We start from the raw sequence: 16071 nt of genomic DNA on the forward strand, positions 1-16071 counted from the left end.
GTCCCTAGAGCAGTTTCTTTGCTGTTTCGTCTCTGACTCCCAGGACAACTGGCTTGATCTACTCCCATGGGCAGAGTTTGTGCACAATAATCTCAGGAGCGAGTCTACTTTACAGTCCCCATGTTTCTGTAACTATGGGTTTAACCCTTCTGCCCTTCCCAAGTCAAGTCCCAGTACAGGAGTTCCGGCTGCTGAGGAAAGGATTTCGGACATCCAGGCATCGTGGGCGAAGATTCAGGATAACCTTAGATGGGCCAATATTATGCAAAAGAGACAGGCCGATTGCCACTGTCAGAAACCACCCATTTACACTCCGGGTCAAAAGGTATGGTTATCCACCAAGAACATTCGCCTAAAGGTCATATCTCCGAAACTAGCTCCCAGATATATCGGACCATTTCCTATACCGGAAAAGATTAATCCAGTTACTTATCGACTGAAATTGCCCGCAACCATGAGGATCCCGTCCACGTTTCATTGTTCTCTAATTAAACCATTCTTGCCTAACCCACATACTCAAGATGTCACACCTCATCCTAGACTGGTAAAAGGACAAGAGGAGTTCGAGGTTCATCTTGGACTCTCATTTCTCGAGAGGAGGACAACAATATTTGGTGCATTGGAGGGGTTTTGGCCCCGAAGAGAGGTCATGGATTCCGCAAGACCAGGTACATGCTCCCAGGTTGACCCTAGCATTTAATCTGAAATTTCCTCTTAAGCCTTGTATGGATTGCCTGGAGGTCGACCATGAAGGGGGCGGTACTTTCCTCTCACGTTGCCCCTCTCCTCCCGCATCCTCGCGTGTCTGCATCTCCCATCGTAGAGGCGCGTGAATGCCGTGCCCGGATCGCCACCCCTTCCGGGTTAGTGGTGATCCACGCTCCGGCTGCGGGTTGCATGTGCCGCCGGGGCAGACCACTGCAAACACCAGCACCTCCTGCCAGCTGCCCCAGCTCTGATCCACAGTCACGGGCACGCGCACGCGTGCGCACACACGCATATATACTGCTGCTCTCACTAATCTCCTGGAATCTTCAGCACCTGCCCTGCACCCAGCCTCAGCCTATCAGCGGTCCACTTACCTGTGACCTCACCAAAGGATTCTCATTAGCTCCTCACCAGTTTTTAGTTCAATCAGCCCTAGGCTGATTGCTGAGCATAGTTAGTCCTTAGTTGGGCTTGCTACAAGCCATTTCTCTGTATTGTCTTGTCTCCTTGTACTTAGACCCCAGCATTGTATCTGGACTCCTGACCTCTGGCACCCTTGGACCTCGGCTCACCCATCGGACTTCTTCTCTCTCCTATCCTTGACCCTGGCATCGGACTCTGACTACTCTCGACTTCTCCAATCCTGATATGGCAAGTTCCTCCTACGATCCTACACTCTCCTGCCCAGACCCGGCAACCCACGACCACGAGCTGCACAACCCGGACCCGGTCGGTGTTTTCATATCCCCACATCAGCCTCGTGGTCCGGTCCTGGTTTGTGGTGAGCAACCGTGACATAATCCCATTTAATTATCTCAAATGCTTTTTCGGCATCTAAACTCAATAACATTGCTTTGGGTTTAGAAGACTGTATGTAATCTATTATAATGATAATCTTTTGCATATTGTCCGAGGCTTGATGAATGCTTATAAATCCTACCTGATCGTTATGTATTAGGCAGAGCAGAATTGGATTTAATCTATTCACCAATATTTTACTGTCAATTGTTAAACCTTTATTAAGTAGTGAAATTGGCCTGTATCTTGCGCAACTCATTGGGTCTTTTCCATCTTTAGGTATCGCTACTAAATTTGCTTTTGACATTGCATGGGAATCTGAGAACCCAAAAGAAAACTATTGAACATATCTAAAAGGTATGGTACTAAAATTCCCCTGTATTTTTTATAGTATAGGTTTTAAAATCCGTACGGGCCTGGAGCATTTGGGGGTTTCAAATCATTAATAACCTGTTCTAACTCTAAAATATTTATTTTACCATTGAGACCCTTTACATCTTCCGCAGACAATTTTGGCAGCTCGTAAGCCTGTAGATAGCTATCTATTTGTTCGCTGGATGTTTTATTTAAATTGGGGTCTGATGAGTTCAGATTATACAAATTATTAGAATATTTATAAAATTCCTCTGCAATTTGGAGAGGGTTATGTGTGACTTCCGCGTTACCCTGTCATCGCTGAGACCTGCATTTTAGATTTGACTCATCTTAACTTACTTGCGAGCAGCTTATCTGCTTGATTACCCATATCATAATAGGTCTGACGAGTCCACTTTAATTCTTTCTCTGTGTCTTCAAATCTTAATTTATGTAATTCCTCTCTGGCCTGGCAAAGAAGCTTATAGATCGTCCTGCATGGATGAATTTTTATGTTCCTGTTCTAGCTCAATTTTGTTTGCCGTAAGTTTTCCCTGTTTAAGATTTTTTATTCCTTTCCTATATGAAGCCATTGAGATTAATTGACCCCTAATGGAGGCTTTATGGGCCTCCCAAAGAGTGGTCAGGCTTTCAACTGAGCCTTTATTTAGCCTAAAATAATCTAACAATATACAGGTATTTCCTATCTGCTTCTCGATCCCCGTCTGATTCAAAGTGACTCGTTAAAACACCACTCGAAAATCTTGGGCCTAATAAAAGGGGGTTTCAGGACCATTTCCACTGGGGCGTGGTTCGACCATGTTATAGGACCTATATTTGTCTGAGCGACCCGATCTAAAAGATTCAAAGAGACAAATAAATAATCAATTCTTCTATAAATATTGTGAGGAGGAGAATAAAATGTATAATCTCTGTTTTTTATTCTTCATGCGCCAAGCGTTCTCGTGTGTAAATTATTTTATGAGTTTCCTAAAATGTTTTGATTTGTTAAATACATTGTTCGCTATCTTTGGTCTTGGTGATGAGGACCTGTCCAGATCGGGGTTCAGGGTCATATTAAAATCTCATCTAAATATTATATCCCCTGAGGGGGACTCCCTCATTTCTTATAAAGTTGATTTCAGAAATCACAAACATTGAAGACTTCAGGACCTCTGAACTCTGCCCATGGACTCCTTTATATTCATACCTCCAAACTTCTTATCATCTAAATTCCTAACCCTTTTTTTTTACAAAGATTAATATTTGCCTTCGCTACTAAGGAACACCATAAAGCTGCTAAACTAAATAAATTCACGATTCCTGGAGAATATACAAATTATAGTTATAATAGTGGAGATGGGGATTAGATCCTTAGAAAAGTTCTTAAAATCAATAGGATAAGTACACCTAGAAAAATGAAACAAAATAGCATTGAGACTTTGGGAAAGTCTCTGTTCTCTTTAGATCCTACAGCTGCGACCCCCTTTATCCTAATGCGGCCGTAGCGGCGTAACTCTGATAACCGTGGGCAGATGCAGTATATTTTATTTTTTTCCGGAATATCTTCCGGTATTTTACGGTATTTTAGCGCTCGTATTATTAGCGCTGTCTGCAATACTGCAATACCGTCTAAAAACTCAGGTGAGCGTTCGATATAACAGTATAACACAATCCATGAAGACACCAGTGGGAGTGGGTATAATCAATAGACCTGTGAGTCACTTATAATACACATGTAGCAGTACTTAACTATTGCAGTCTTAAAAGTCTCTAAACCCACTCACGTCAGCTCCAGGAGTGATTACTGGCGTGCCAGCCAAACAGGGAAATCCAGAAGCAGCAAGAAGAAAAAAACAAATGGCGCACAGCCAGGAAGCCAGGTGGAGTAAAATAAATACCTTTAATTCAGTGCATGGCAGAAAACATCTTCACCCCTTGGGGGACAAAAACAAACACCTCCTACGCGTTTCGGACCGGTAGGTCCTTTATCAAGGAGTCTGGGATATGGAGAGATAAGCTACCTTATATACCTGTATTGCCATTAGAGTAAAAAGTAAAAAGAAGCTGTATGGTGCTCCAACATGAACCACTGGCTAAATAGCCCAAGAATATAAGCACATTATATAGTGTCCCTGGAGGTCCCAGACAGTCCAGACCAAAATACTCCAACTCTTGCAATAAAACCACTTCCACTAGATACCGATTAGCTGGAAAAGATCCCACTGTAATGATGTGGGACCTTCACTGGCTAGTGACCAGACATAAACATCGGTTGGGTAAGTATAGGTGCATACAAATAAACAGGTTGGAGTAACTCACATTTGTAGGGTCTTTTGTGGGAATTCCTCCATGGGTGCGTGCTGCCGTTACTCCATAATGACCGGACATCCAAAGGAAGGAGAAATGGAGCACAGCTGGTAACAAAATGAACTACTAATGAGAGTGGGACCCAGATAAAATGTTAGTTTATTGGATCAGTGCAAAAATACAAAAAACGGAGCCCTCAGGCCCCCACCAACGCATTTCGAGCCGGTGGCTCTTTCTCAAGGTGCATAGTGATGCCTAGTACTAACTTACCTAATATACTCTAATTTCCCGCCACTTGCCGCCATCCATCCGTCGCGGGGAACGCGTCACAAGTGAAGCGCCATGCGTGGCATGGACTGGTGACGTCAGCGCGCAATTTGAGTATAAACAAATTTTTTCAATTTTTTTCTTTTCAACAAAACTTTACTGTCAAAAAAACTTTATCTAACATTTCATACATTGATAAAATGCTCCATTTGAATCCTAAAACTTTATTACTTTATAACAACAGGACAACCTTAAAAAAAAGTTTTTTTATTCAACACTACTTTAAAAGAGGATTCACGAGCAACAGTATATAGTACACTAATAACAAAGTGATAACAATTTGATTCTAACACAGTGATGGTAGTAATAGTTTAAAAATATTAATTTTAAAAACAGATATATAAAAAAGCATCTTGTGTGTGAATTATTGAAATAACACTCCTTAGATATAAACCCAATGAACAAAATCGGGTGCACTTTATTTTTGTGGTTTTTTACAAGTCATATTTTGTATGTATATATGTATATATTTAAGTGCACATTTCCTAAAACATAGGATTTCATTAATGTATATTGATAGAGTGTCAATACCAATAATTCACCTATAGTGATTGTCTAGATGCACATAAAATGGAGGATAATATGCATATGTGTGCACGAATTTGTTCCCTTTACGTTGCATTATGATTTTTATTTTATTTGATTTATAGTTGTTCAAGTCTATATACTTACTTGTTACGTCTACATATGTTCATATAAATGTTAATAATTAATATCAATAAAGATATTTACAATAAAGTTGTTCTTAATAAAGTTAAACCTAATATGACTTGTGACAACTGGAAGACATGATCTATTCTGCAAATAAAAAAATGTTAAATTCTCCATGCCAGACTCTGAATTGAGATTGCTATATCAAAAAGAGAAGTTGCATGTAACAAAGACCAATATTGTGAAATAGTACATGAGTTAATTAGATTCTCTATATAATTACTATTCAGAAGGTTTGCAGAAAGGAATTGCATAAGGAGGGAATTACGTTAGAAATGGGCCCAGATCCCACTCTGTATTTAAACCATGAGGTTATCTGGTATTCAAAGTGAATATCCAGTAAAGTTCCCTTTTGTCTAATGTTTCTAGCCTGTTTCCTCCCCTTAATGATTTTGGTACATGTTCTATTCCTCTATATTTTAGTTGTTTTAGGTCTCCCTTTTTACATGTTGAGAAATGATGAGACACCGGATGGGTTAAGTCCCCAAGTCTAATTTCCTGTGCTGAATGATGTGAAATAGGATGAGGGCTCCATGTAACCACATGAAATACAGTTTAGGCACTTAAAGCATCCTTTTGGGAGATTTTCCCTTTGTGTGTTACATGTGGGGGTAAACAGGCTTCTAGTTACATAATTTGCAATCGTTTTTGCCTTTTTAAAAACAAAGCGTGGGCCTTCAGAGTGTACTTTTTTGAGTAAAGGGTCAGCTGACAAGACATTCCAGTGTTTTTTTACTATGTTTTTTATTGCTTTAACTTGTGTGTTATGCTGAGTCACAAAAACAGGACCGTCTTTATCCCATGTGTTATTATTTTTATTTGTTTTTCTTTCTCTTTGTTTGTCCAAAAGTTCAACCCTATTCATTGCTGCCACTTCCTCGAATGACCTCTGGAGAACGTTTTTGGAATATCCTCTTTTTTCAAATCTATTTAGAAGTTCATTAGATTGAATTAGAAAATCCTCATGGTTAGTACATATTCGTCGCAATCGAATTACTTGTCCCTTTGGGATGGAGTTTAAGAGGGACCTAGGATGGCAGCTGTCAGCTCTCAAATAAGTGTTACGTGAATTTTCCTTTCTATATACATCAGAGCAGATCATCATATCCATATTAATAAATAATAATAAATCCAAATATTGAATATGATGAAAATCATACGTGTACGTGAATTTTAAATTGAAATTGTTTGTGTTAAGGTGATCTATAAACAATAAAAGTGAGTCAAACCCTCCATCCCAAATAAAATTAAATCATCTATGAACCGCCTATAAAAAGTGATAAAATGTCGATAGGTATTGTCAGCTCCAAACACGTGGACCGACTCCCACCAACCCAGAAACAGGTTGGCATAGGAGGGAGCAAAGCTGGTACCCATCACGGTTCCACATGTTTGGAGGTAAAAAGACCCATCAAACAAAAACTAATTGTGGGTCAATAAAAAGTGAATACAATCTAGAATGAAAACGTTTTGAGTTAGTGACAGTGTAGAGTGATCTAAGTAATGTCTGACAGCTGCCATCCTGTGGTCATGTTCTATGACTGTGTATAGGGAGGTCACATCCAGTGTGACCCAGATGTAGCCCCCCTTCCATACAATATTGGTTAACTGTTCCAGAAGGTCATTGCTGTTTCTAATGTAAGACGGTAAAGAATGTACAAATTTCTGCAAATAATGATCTATGTATCTAGAGACGCCATCTCCCAAAGATCCAATGCTAGAAACTATTGGCCTCCCAGGTGGGGAGACCAACGTTTTATGGACCTTTGGGAGATGGTGGAAGACAGGAATGATGGGTTGTGCTTTGAACAAAAACTCACACTCTTTGTGATCAATGACTCCTAAGTGTAAACCCTCATCTAAGAGTGCTCTTAGTTTTTGTAGAAACCCCTGGAGTGGGGTCCCCCCGCAGGACAGAGTAGGAAGATTGATCCATTAGTTGACGAATGGCCTTGTCCCTATATTGTGTCCTACTCTGCACTACTACGGCACCCCCCTTGTCTGCCATTTTGATTATCAAATCTTTATTCAATTTAAGTTTGTGTAAGGCATCTTTCTCTAACTCGCTGAGATTGTTGACTCTGCTCTGCAGGGGGGACAAGTCAAAGGTGTACCCCCTGGAGAGCAAGGCCAAGTCCCTCTCAACGAGTTTTTCAAATGTCATTAAATAATGCCCTTTCATATGGGCTGGGAAAAATACCGATTTTTTTCTCTCAAACCAGATTGTTCTCTACCAACCACATTGGCTAAATCAACAATATCAGATCTCTCATTATCTTCTAAAATAGAATTCATATCATGAATACAGCATTGTTCCCTGAAGGTTGGGGCACAGGGAGGCAGAATAGAGTTGTGTGCTGTACCGATGGCTCCTCCTGAACCTGAAGGATGGTATTCCTGTTGGTCAGTGGAGCCACCCAGATCAACCACCCTCACATTCTCATCCCTACTGTCCCTTCCCTCAAAGAACCGTTTGAGAGTTAGTTTCCGGACATATTTGTTCAGGTCAATAACCACATCAAATAATTTAAATCTAGACATAGGTGCGAATTTCAGTCCCTTATTTAATACTGAAAGTTCAGCCTGTGAAAGGGGAAGATTTGTTAAATTAATGACCCCAGTGTCCTCAATTAGGAGTTCTTCTTCCTTTTTGTGGGATTTTTCTTCTTTCCTTTTCTTTCCCCTCCTGGTTCTCCTGTGCGTTCCCCGTTTTTTGAGGACCCAAAATAAGTAGTTGATTGAAATTCTCTGTTTCTTTTATCGCTGTCTTGATCAAAATGTCCTGAACTAGTAGCACCTCCTCTGGTATCTTTGTGGGATCTTAGGTTATAATGATCTGTATGTGCAACATGTGATGTCATTTCTGCATCTGATAGGTCTGATTCCCCACTTGTAGTATGTGTGAATAAAATATTCTTCTTTAGAATTGATTTTTTCTGTTGTATATCCATGTTCTTTTTAGGAGTGGAGGAACCAAATTTCCTAACTGGTGCACTTCTTTGCCACACATAAACTTGATTACGCAGGTAATCCTGCTTGTCTCTCTCAAATTTTATTTGCTTCTTCGTCATAATTTCCTTCTCCATTGTTTCAATATTTTTAGCCAGTGCCTCATCAAGTTCATTAAAACCCTCCATTTCTATGAATTGGCGTAAGTCCTTCTGTAAAGTAGAAATGTCCTTGTCTAGCAGCAACTAGTTTTTAGTTTTTAGTTGTATGATTAAATCCATAAGTGTGAATGAGCAAGTGTTTAGAGCATCTTTCCAGACCTTTTCAAATTCAACAGTAGTAAACCCGAATGTTGGAGATTTTTTTATTCGTAACCCTTTGGGTATTCTTTTAGTTTTTACATATTTTGTAGTGTGATAATGTCCCACCATGTGCGAATCTTAAGGGATAATAATTTCTCCAATTTTGAAAATTGTATTTTTAGGTCAGATTCATCCTCACAATTGAGCTCCAGAGTGTTGTCAAACACTTGCTCTGCCCTTTTAGCTCATTTGGAGTTATCAGAGCAACAAAAGGCAAATTGGGTAAAAATCTCATTTTCAGAATCTCCATCATCCTCAATTTCAATGTTGTTGGGATCCATTTCGTAGGGATAGATAAACAATAACTATAGACACTCTTATTAAAAATATATATAAAAGTGTCTAAAAAACTGGGTAGTCTCCCACTCTCTCCGTAGTGAATGAATGAGTGTATCAGTCCACGTTAGCCACCTCACAGATGATATTTGTAAACAGTCACAAGAAGCTGTATGGTGCTCCAACATGAACCACTGGCTAAATAGCCCAAGAATATAAGCACATTATACAGTGTCCCTGGAGGTCCCAGACAGTCCAGACCAAAATACTCCAACCCTTGCAATAAAACCACTTCCACTAGATACCGATTAGCTGGAAAAGATCCCACTGTAATGATGTGGGACCTTCACTGGCTAGTGACCAGACATAAACATCGGTTGGGTAAGTATAGGTGCATACAAATAAACAGGTTGGAGTAACTCACATTTGTAGGGTCTTTTGTGGGAATTCCTCCATGGGTGCGTGCTGCCGTTACTCCATAATGACCGGACATCCAAAGGAAGGAGAGATGGAGCACAGCTGGTAACAAAATGAACTACTAATGAGAGTGGGAACCAGATAAAATGTTAGTTTATTGGATCAGTGCAAAAATACAAAAAACGGAGCCCTCAGGCATATGAAAGGGCATTATTTAATGACATTTGAAAAACTTGTTGAGAGGGACTTGGCCTTGCTCTCCAGGGGGTACACCTTTGACTTGTCCCCCCTGCAGAGCAGAGTCAACAATCTCAGCGAGTTAGAGAAAGATGCCTTACACAAACTTAAATTGAATAAAGATTTGATAATCAAAATGGCAGACAAGGGGGGTGCCGTAGTAGTGCAGAGCAGGACACAATATAGGGACGAGGCCATTCGTCAACTAATGGATCAATCTTCCTACTCTGTCCTGCGGGGGGACCCCACTCCAGGGTTTCTACAACAACTAAGAGCACTCTTAGATGAGGGTTTACACTTAGGAGTCATTGATCACAAAGAGTGTGAGTTTTTGTTCAAAGCACAACCCATCATTCCTGTCTTCCACCATCTCCCAAAGGTCCATAAAACGTTGGTCTCCCCACCTGGGAGGCCAATAGTTTCTAGCATTGGATCTTTGGGAGATGGTGTCTCTAGATACATAGATCATTATTTGCAGAAATTTGTACATTCTTTACCGTCTTACATTAGAAACAGAAATGACCTTCTGGAACAGTTAACCAATACTGTATGGAAGGGGGGCTACATCTGGGTCACACTGGATGTGACCTCCCTATACACAGTCATAGAACATGACCACGGGATGGCAGCTGTCAGACATTACTTAGATCACTCTACACTGTCACTAACTCAAAACATTTTCATTCTAGATTGTATTCACTTTTTATTGAAAGGGAAATGGAGGAAGTTCAGCGCAACTGCGCATGTCTGAAAGAAGGCTCCCGGATGTCTCTTCAAAAAACGACGAAGCCCTCTGTGTAAGGGTGAAACGCGTTGAGGGGGAGACGCTGGTTTAGCCCTGGTGTGTGAATAATAAAGTTTTTTGAAATATAAAGTTTTTTGAAGAAACATCCTTCTTTCAGACATGCGCAGTTGCGCCGAACTTCCTCCATTTCCCTGAATCGTTTCTGACGGTGGCACGCAGGAGTAGGCGAGGAGAGTGGGTCCCAAACCGGAGGAGCAGGTGATGTAACAATATTATCCCCCTGCACCGGTTATTTCCGTGGCCCTGCATAGCTCCCTCATACCTACTCCAGTGTCTGATACCTCCAGACCTGTGTAATACACTGAAGCGCACGACAGACTCCCTGGTACTTGGTTCACTTTGTATTGACCCACAATTATTTTTTGTTTGATCGGTCTTTTTACCTCCAAACACATGGAACCGCAATGGGTACCAGCTTTGCTCCCTCCTATGCCAACCTGTTTCTGGGTTGGTGGGAGTCGGTCCACGTGTTTGGAGCTGACAATCCCTATCGACATTTTATCACTTTTTATAGGCGGTTCATAGATGATTTAATTTTATTTGGGATGGAGGGGTTGACTCACTTTTATTGTTTATAGATCACCTTAACACAAACAATTTCAATTTAAAATTCACGTACACGTATGATTTTCATCATATTCAATATTTGGATTTATTGTTATTTATTAATATGGATATGATGATCTGCTCTGATGTATATAGAAAGGAAAATTCACGTAACACTTATTTGAGAGCTGACAGCTGCCATCCTAGGTCCCTCTTAAACTCCATCCCAAAGGGACAATTAATTCGATTGCGACGAATATGTACTAACCATGAGGATTTTCTAATTCAATCTAATGAACTTCTAAATAGATTTGAAAAAAGAGGATATTCCAAAAACGTTCTCCAGAGGTCATTCGAGGAAGTGGCAGCAATGAATAGGGTTGAACTTTTGGACAAACAAAGAGAAAGAAAAACAAATAAAAATAATAACACATGGGATAAAGACGGTCCTGTTTTTGTGACTCAGCATAACACACAAGTTAAAGCAATAAAAAACATAGTAAAAAAACACTGGAATGTCTTGTCAGCTGACCCTTTACTCAGAAAAGTACACTCTGAAGGCCCACGCTTTGTTTTTAAAAAGGCAAAAACAATTGCAAATTATGTAACTAGAAGTCTGTTTACCCCCACATGTAACACACAAAGGGAAAATCTCCCAAAAGGATGCTTTAAGTGCCTAAACTGTATTTCATGTGGTTACATGGAGCCCTCATCCTATTTCACATCATTCAGCACAGGAAAGAAATTTCCTATCACTTCATTCATCAATTGTAATGCCACATTCATAGTCTATCTCTTGGACTGTGGATGTGGCAAACAATATGTTGGACGTACATCACGTACTTTGAAAACAAGGTTGAGGGAACATATTAGACTAATTAGACTTGGGGACTTAACCCATCCGGTGTCTCATCATTTCTCAACATGTAAAAAGGGAGACCTAAAACAACTAAAATATAGAGGAATAGAACATGTACCAAAATCATTAAGGGGAGGAAACAGGCTAGAAACATTAGACAAAGGGGAACTTCACTGGATATTCACTTTGAATACCAGAATACCTCATGGTTTAAATACAGAGTGGGATCTGGGCCCATTTCTAACGTAATTCCCTCCTTATGCAATTCCTTTCTGCAAACCTTCTGAATAGTAATTATATAGAGAATCTAATTAACTCATGTACTATTTCACAATATTGGTCTTTGTTACATGCAACTTCTCTTTTTGATATTGCAATCTCAATTCAGAGTCTGGCATGGAGAATTTAACCCCTTTTTTATTTGCAGAATAGATCATGTCTTCCAGTTGTCACAAGTCATATTAGGTTAACTTTATTAAGAACAACTTTATTGTAAATATCTTTATTGATATTAATTATTAACATTTATATGAACATATGTAGACGTAACAAGTAAGTATATAGACTTGAACAACTATAAATCAAATAAAATAAAAATCATAATGCAACGTAAAGGGAACAAATTCGTGCACACATATGTATATTATCCTCCATTTTATGTGCATCTAGACAATCACTATAGGTGAATTATTGGTATTGACACTCTATCAATATACATTAATGAAATCCTATGTTTTAGGAAATGTGCACTTAAATATATACATACAGTATATACATACAAAATATAACTTGTAAAAAAACACAAAAATAAAGTGCACCCGGTTTTGTTCATTGGATTTATATCTAAGGAGTGTTATTTCAAAAATTCACACACAAGATGCTTTTTTATATATCTGTTTTTAAAATTAATATTTTTAAACTATTACTACCATCACTTGGTAGTTTTAAGGTTGTCCTGTTGTTATAAAGTAATAAAGTTTTAGGATTCAAATGGAGCATTTTATCAATGTATGAAATGTTAGATAAAGTTTTTTTGACAGTAAACTTTTGTTGAAAAGAAAAAAATTGAAAAAATTTGTTTATACTCAAATTGCGCGCTGACGTCACCAGTCCATGCTGCGCATGGCGCGTCACTTTTGACGCGTTCCCCGCGATGGATGGATGGCGGCAAGAGCGGGAAATTAGAGTGTATTAGGTAAGTTAGTACTAGGCATCACTATGCACCTTGAGAAAGAGCCACCGGCTCGAAACGCGTTAGTGGGGGCATGAGGGCTCCGTTTTTTGTATTTTTGCACTGATCCAATAAACTAATATTTTATCTGGGTCCCACTCTCATTAGTAGTTCATTTTGTTACCAGCTGTGCTCCATCTCTCCTTCCTTTGGATGTCTTGCCATTAGAGTAATTAGGCAAATCTGCACACCGTCGCGCGAGGATACCCATTGCGCATGCGCATGACGTCACACGGGGCGCCGATACACCAGCCCTGGGGCTTATGGGTACGGACCACCCCCTGTTCCAGTCCGCACACGCCCACCTCAGGCATGTAAACAGGAGTACTATTCCCGATCTCTGCTAACAGATCCGCCCATTGTGACGTCACTGCGGGCCTCTGATAGGCTAAGGCGCACCGCTACACCACCAATGAACATGATGAGCAGATGTTGCGACTACCAATCAAAAAAGGCCCCAGCTAGCATAAACAATAGGGCGCAATGATCCGCAAAGCACCTATTAAGGATTGACTGACAGATATAACATATATCAAGAGCAAATTTATAAAAACTCCCAATAATATAATAGTACCTCATCGCTCCAGCTCCCAACAGTACAAAGACATTCAACATGATTATAAAACACGACCTTACTATTAGGTCCACACCAATATAAGACATCATAATCAACAAAATAACATACAATGTCTAACTTAAAAACACCATTAGGATATTAAAAACAAACTTAAACAATCTTGAGACCTTCTTATTGTAAGTCTTTAAGAATTTTCCTCCAAGGGGAGGAGGAATAGATGAATCAACATATCTAAGTCTATTAAACATAATGTATTTGCTAATATCCATAATTCTCAAGGCTGATTTATGGTACAGATAATTAACAGTAATTTTTAACAGTAATTTTTAGCAGTAGTTTTTAGCAACTTAAAGCTGTTCAGAGTGATAGATACAGCATGTATTGACCTATTAATTTCAAACATGTCTAATATGCATACTGGGACATCATTTTGAATACTCTAAACCATAGATGCTCTGCAGCATACCAAGTACAGACGCAAAAGTAACAACACAAGCAACGATAAAAGCAAAGTCAGAAAACAGTTTTGCAATATTCTAGCAGGGTTAATATACTAAGATTTTAAGAAATGGCCCAAATTCCTTTCTATATTTAAACCGCGGGGAGTTCTGGTCTGGAGCATGAAAATCCAGTAAGCCTCCCTGCGGTCCAAAATGTTGAGTAAATCCCCCCCTCTTTCTCTCACAAAAACCTTTTCAATTCCTTGTACTTTAAACCCCTTTATACCACCTTTGGGGCAATTTGAAAAATGTTTGGAGACTGGGTGGGATAAATCTCCCTTTTTGATTAGTCTGATATGTTCAAGTATCCTATTCTTGAGAGATCTGGTTGTCCTCCCTACATAATTGATTCCACACCCACATGTTAGGAGATAAATGACATATTGTGTGTCACAATTTATAAAAGATTTAATAGGGATTTCCTGATTGGTCATAGAACCCCTAAAATGCCGGGATGGAACCATGAAGTGACAGATTTTACAACCTCCACATCTGTAAGAGTCTTTCGTTACGAATTTCCTAATGAAGGGAGGTGAAGAAGCAACATAACTAGGTGAAACATAAGTAGCGATGGTTTTTGCTTTACGATAAACAAAACGGGGGCCTTTTTTGACACAGTCTTTTAAACTCCCATCCATTAATAGGATGTTCTTGGTTAAAGTCCTCATGTTATAACCTCTTTGTTGGAATCGATGGCACAACTCCTCAGACTGTCGGGTAAAGCCCTCTTCAGTGGAGCAGTTCCTCCTCAGTCTGAGGAATTGGCCTTTGGGGATACCTTTTATAACAGCAGGTGGGTGACAGCTGTCTGCTCTTAACAGCATATTCCAAGAATTTGGTTTTCTGAATGTCTCTGTTTGAATTTGGCCTTCAATATCAATGAACAATCGGAGGTCCAGATAGTCAATATGATGTGTGTTAACGTTGTGAGTGAAAGATAAGTTAAGATTGTTACAATTAATATATTGAAACAAATTGTGCAATGTGTCTAAATCCCCTTCCCAAATCATAATCAGGTCATCAATAAACCTTCTATAAAACGTGATAAATTGTCAAAATGGATTTGTGCTAGTGAAAATGAACAGTGACACCCACCACCCCATAAATAAATTCGCATACACCGGTGCAAAACTTGTGCCCATTGCTGTGCCCTGTTGCTGTAAATCAAATTTGTGATCAAATAAAAAGTAATTGTGAGTGAGTAAAAAATTAATGGCATCTAGAATAAATGCAGTGTGAAATTATTTGCTATCTGGACCCCCAATGAAATGGTTGACCGCCGACACACCCTGGTCATGTTTAATGACTGAATACAAGGACATAACATCCATGGTCATCCAAATAGAATGTGGGCCCCACTGCACTTGACTTAATTTAGTAATAAGGTCCCCTGAATCCAACAAGAAGGAGGGTAAATCCTTCACAAAGGGTTGCAAAAATTGATCAATATATTTCGATAAACCATCTCCCAAAGATCCAATAGACGATATGATTGGTCTCCCCAGAGGGTCAACCAATGTCTTATGGACCTTTGGGAGATGGTAGAAAACAGGTATGGTAGGATTGGGGTTCCATAAAAATACACTTTCTGCTTTACTCAAAACTTGGGTAATTACCCCTAGCTCTAATAGTTCTTTATAGGATTCCATGAAACCTACTGTGGGATCACCTGGTAATGCAGAGTAGGTAGTGGCATCCCCAAGTTGCCAATAGGCCTCCTTGAGGTAGCCAGTCCTACTCTGCACCACCACCGCCCCCCCCCCCCCCTTATCCGCATTTTTAATAACAATTTTAGAATTCTTCTGTAGGGATAATAATGCCTGTTTCTCATCTTTATTCATGTTATGTTTAGCCACATTTGCAAGAGAGAATCCCTCTGCCATAATACGTAAATCTCTAATGACCAAGTTCTCAAAAGTCGTCAAGAATGGACCCTTAGAGAATTGGGGATAAAACAATGAACCTTTTTTGAGGTTGGACCTCCAAGTGCTAAATTCTGAAATGGCAGTTTGCTCAATTGATTCATTATTCTCTTCCAATAATTCTTCAAGGTCCAATATGTCTTGGAGATTGCATGCCTCTCTAAAGGATGAAGCAGATGTTG

The 16071-nt window shown here is 39.6% G+C and overlaps 1 long non-coding RNA gene across 2 annotated transcripts in view; it reads left to right on the forward strand.

Annotated features, from left to right (window-relative positions):
• The window catches only part of LOC142492003 (uncharacterized), a 32036-nt gene extending 16538 nt beyond the window's left edge, over positions 1-15498 (forward strand). The window contains exons 2-3 of one of the 2 annotated variants that reach the window (XR_012800653.1): positions 1786-1863; positions 14404-15498. This is a non-coding gene — a long non-coding RNA (uncharacterized LOC142492003). Of the gene's footprint in view, positions 1-1785; positions 1864-3658; positions 3726-14403 lie in introns of those variants that run through there. The other variant, XR_012800652.1, reaches the window with a different exon arrangement.
• The last annotated feature ends 573 nt before the right edge of the window (positions 15499-16071 follow it).

Source organism: Ascaphus truei, chromosome 4 (genome assembly GCF_040206685.1).
Source record: "Ascaphus truei isolate aAscTru1 chromosome 4, aAscTru1.hap1, whole genome shotgun sequence".
Lineage (NCBI taxonomy): Eukaryota > Metazoa > Chordata > Amphibia > Anura > Ascaphidae > Ascaphus > Ascaphus truei.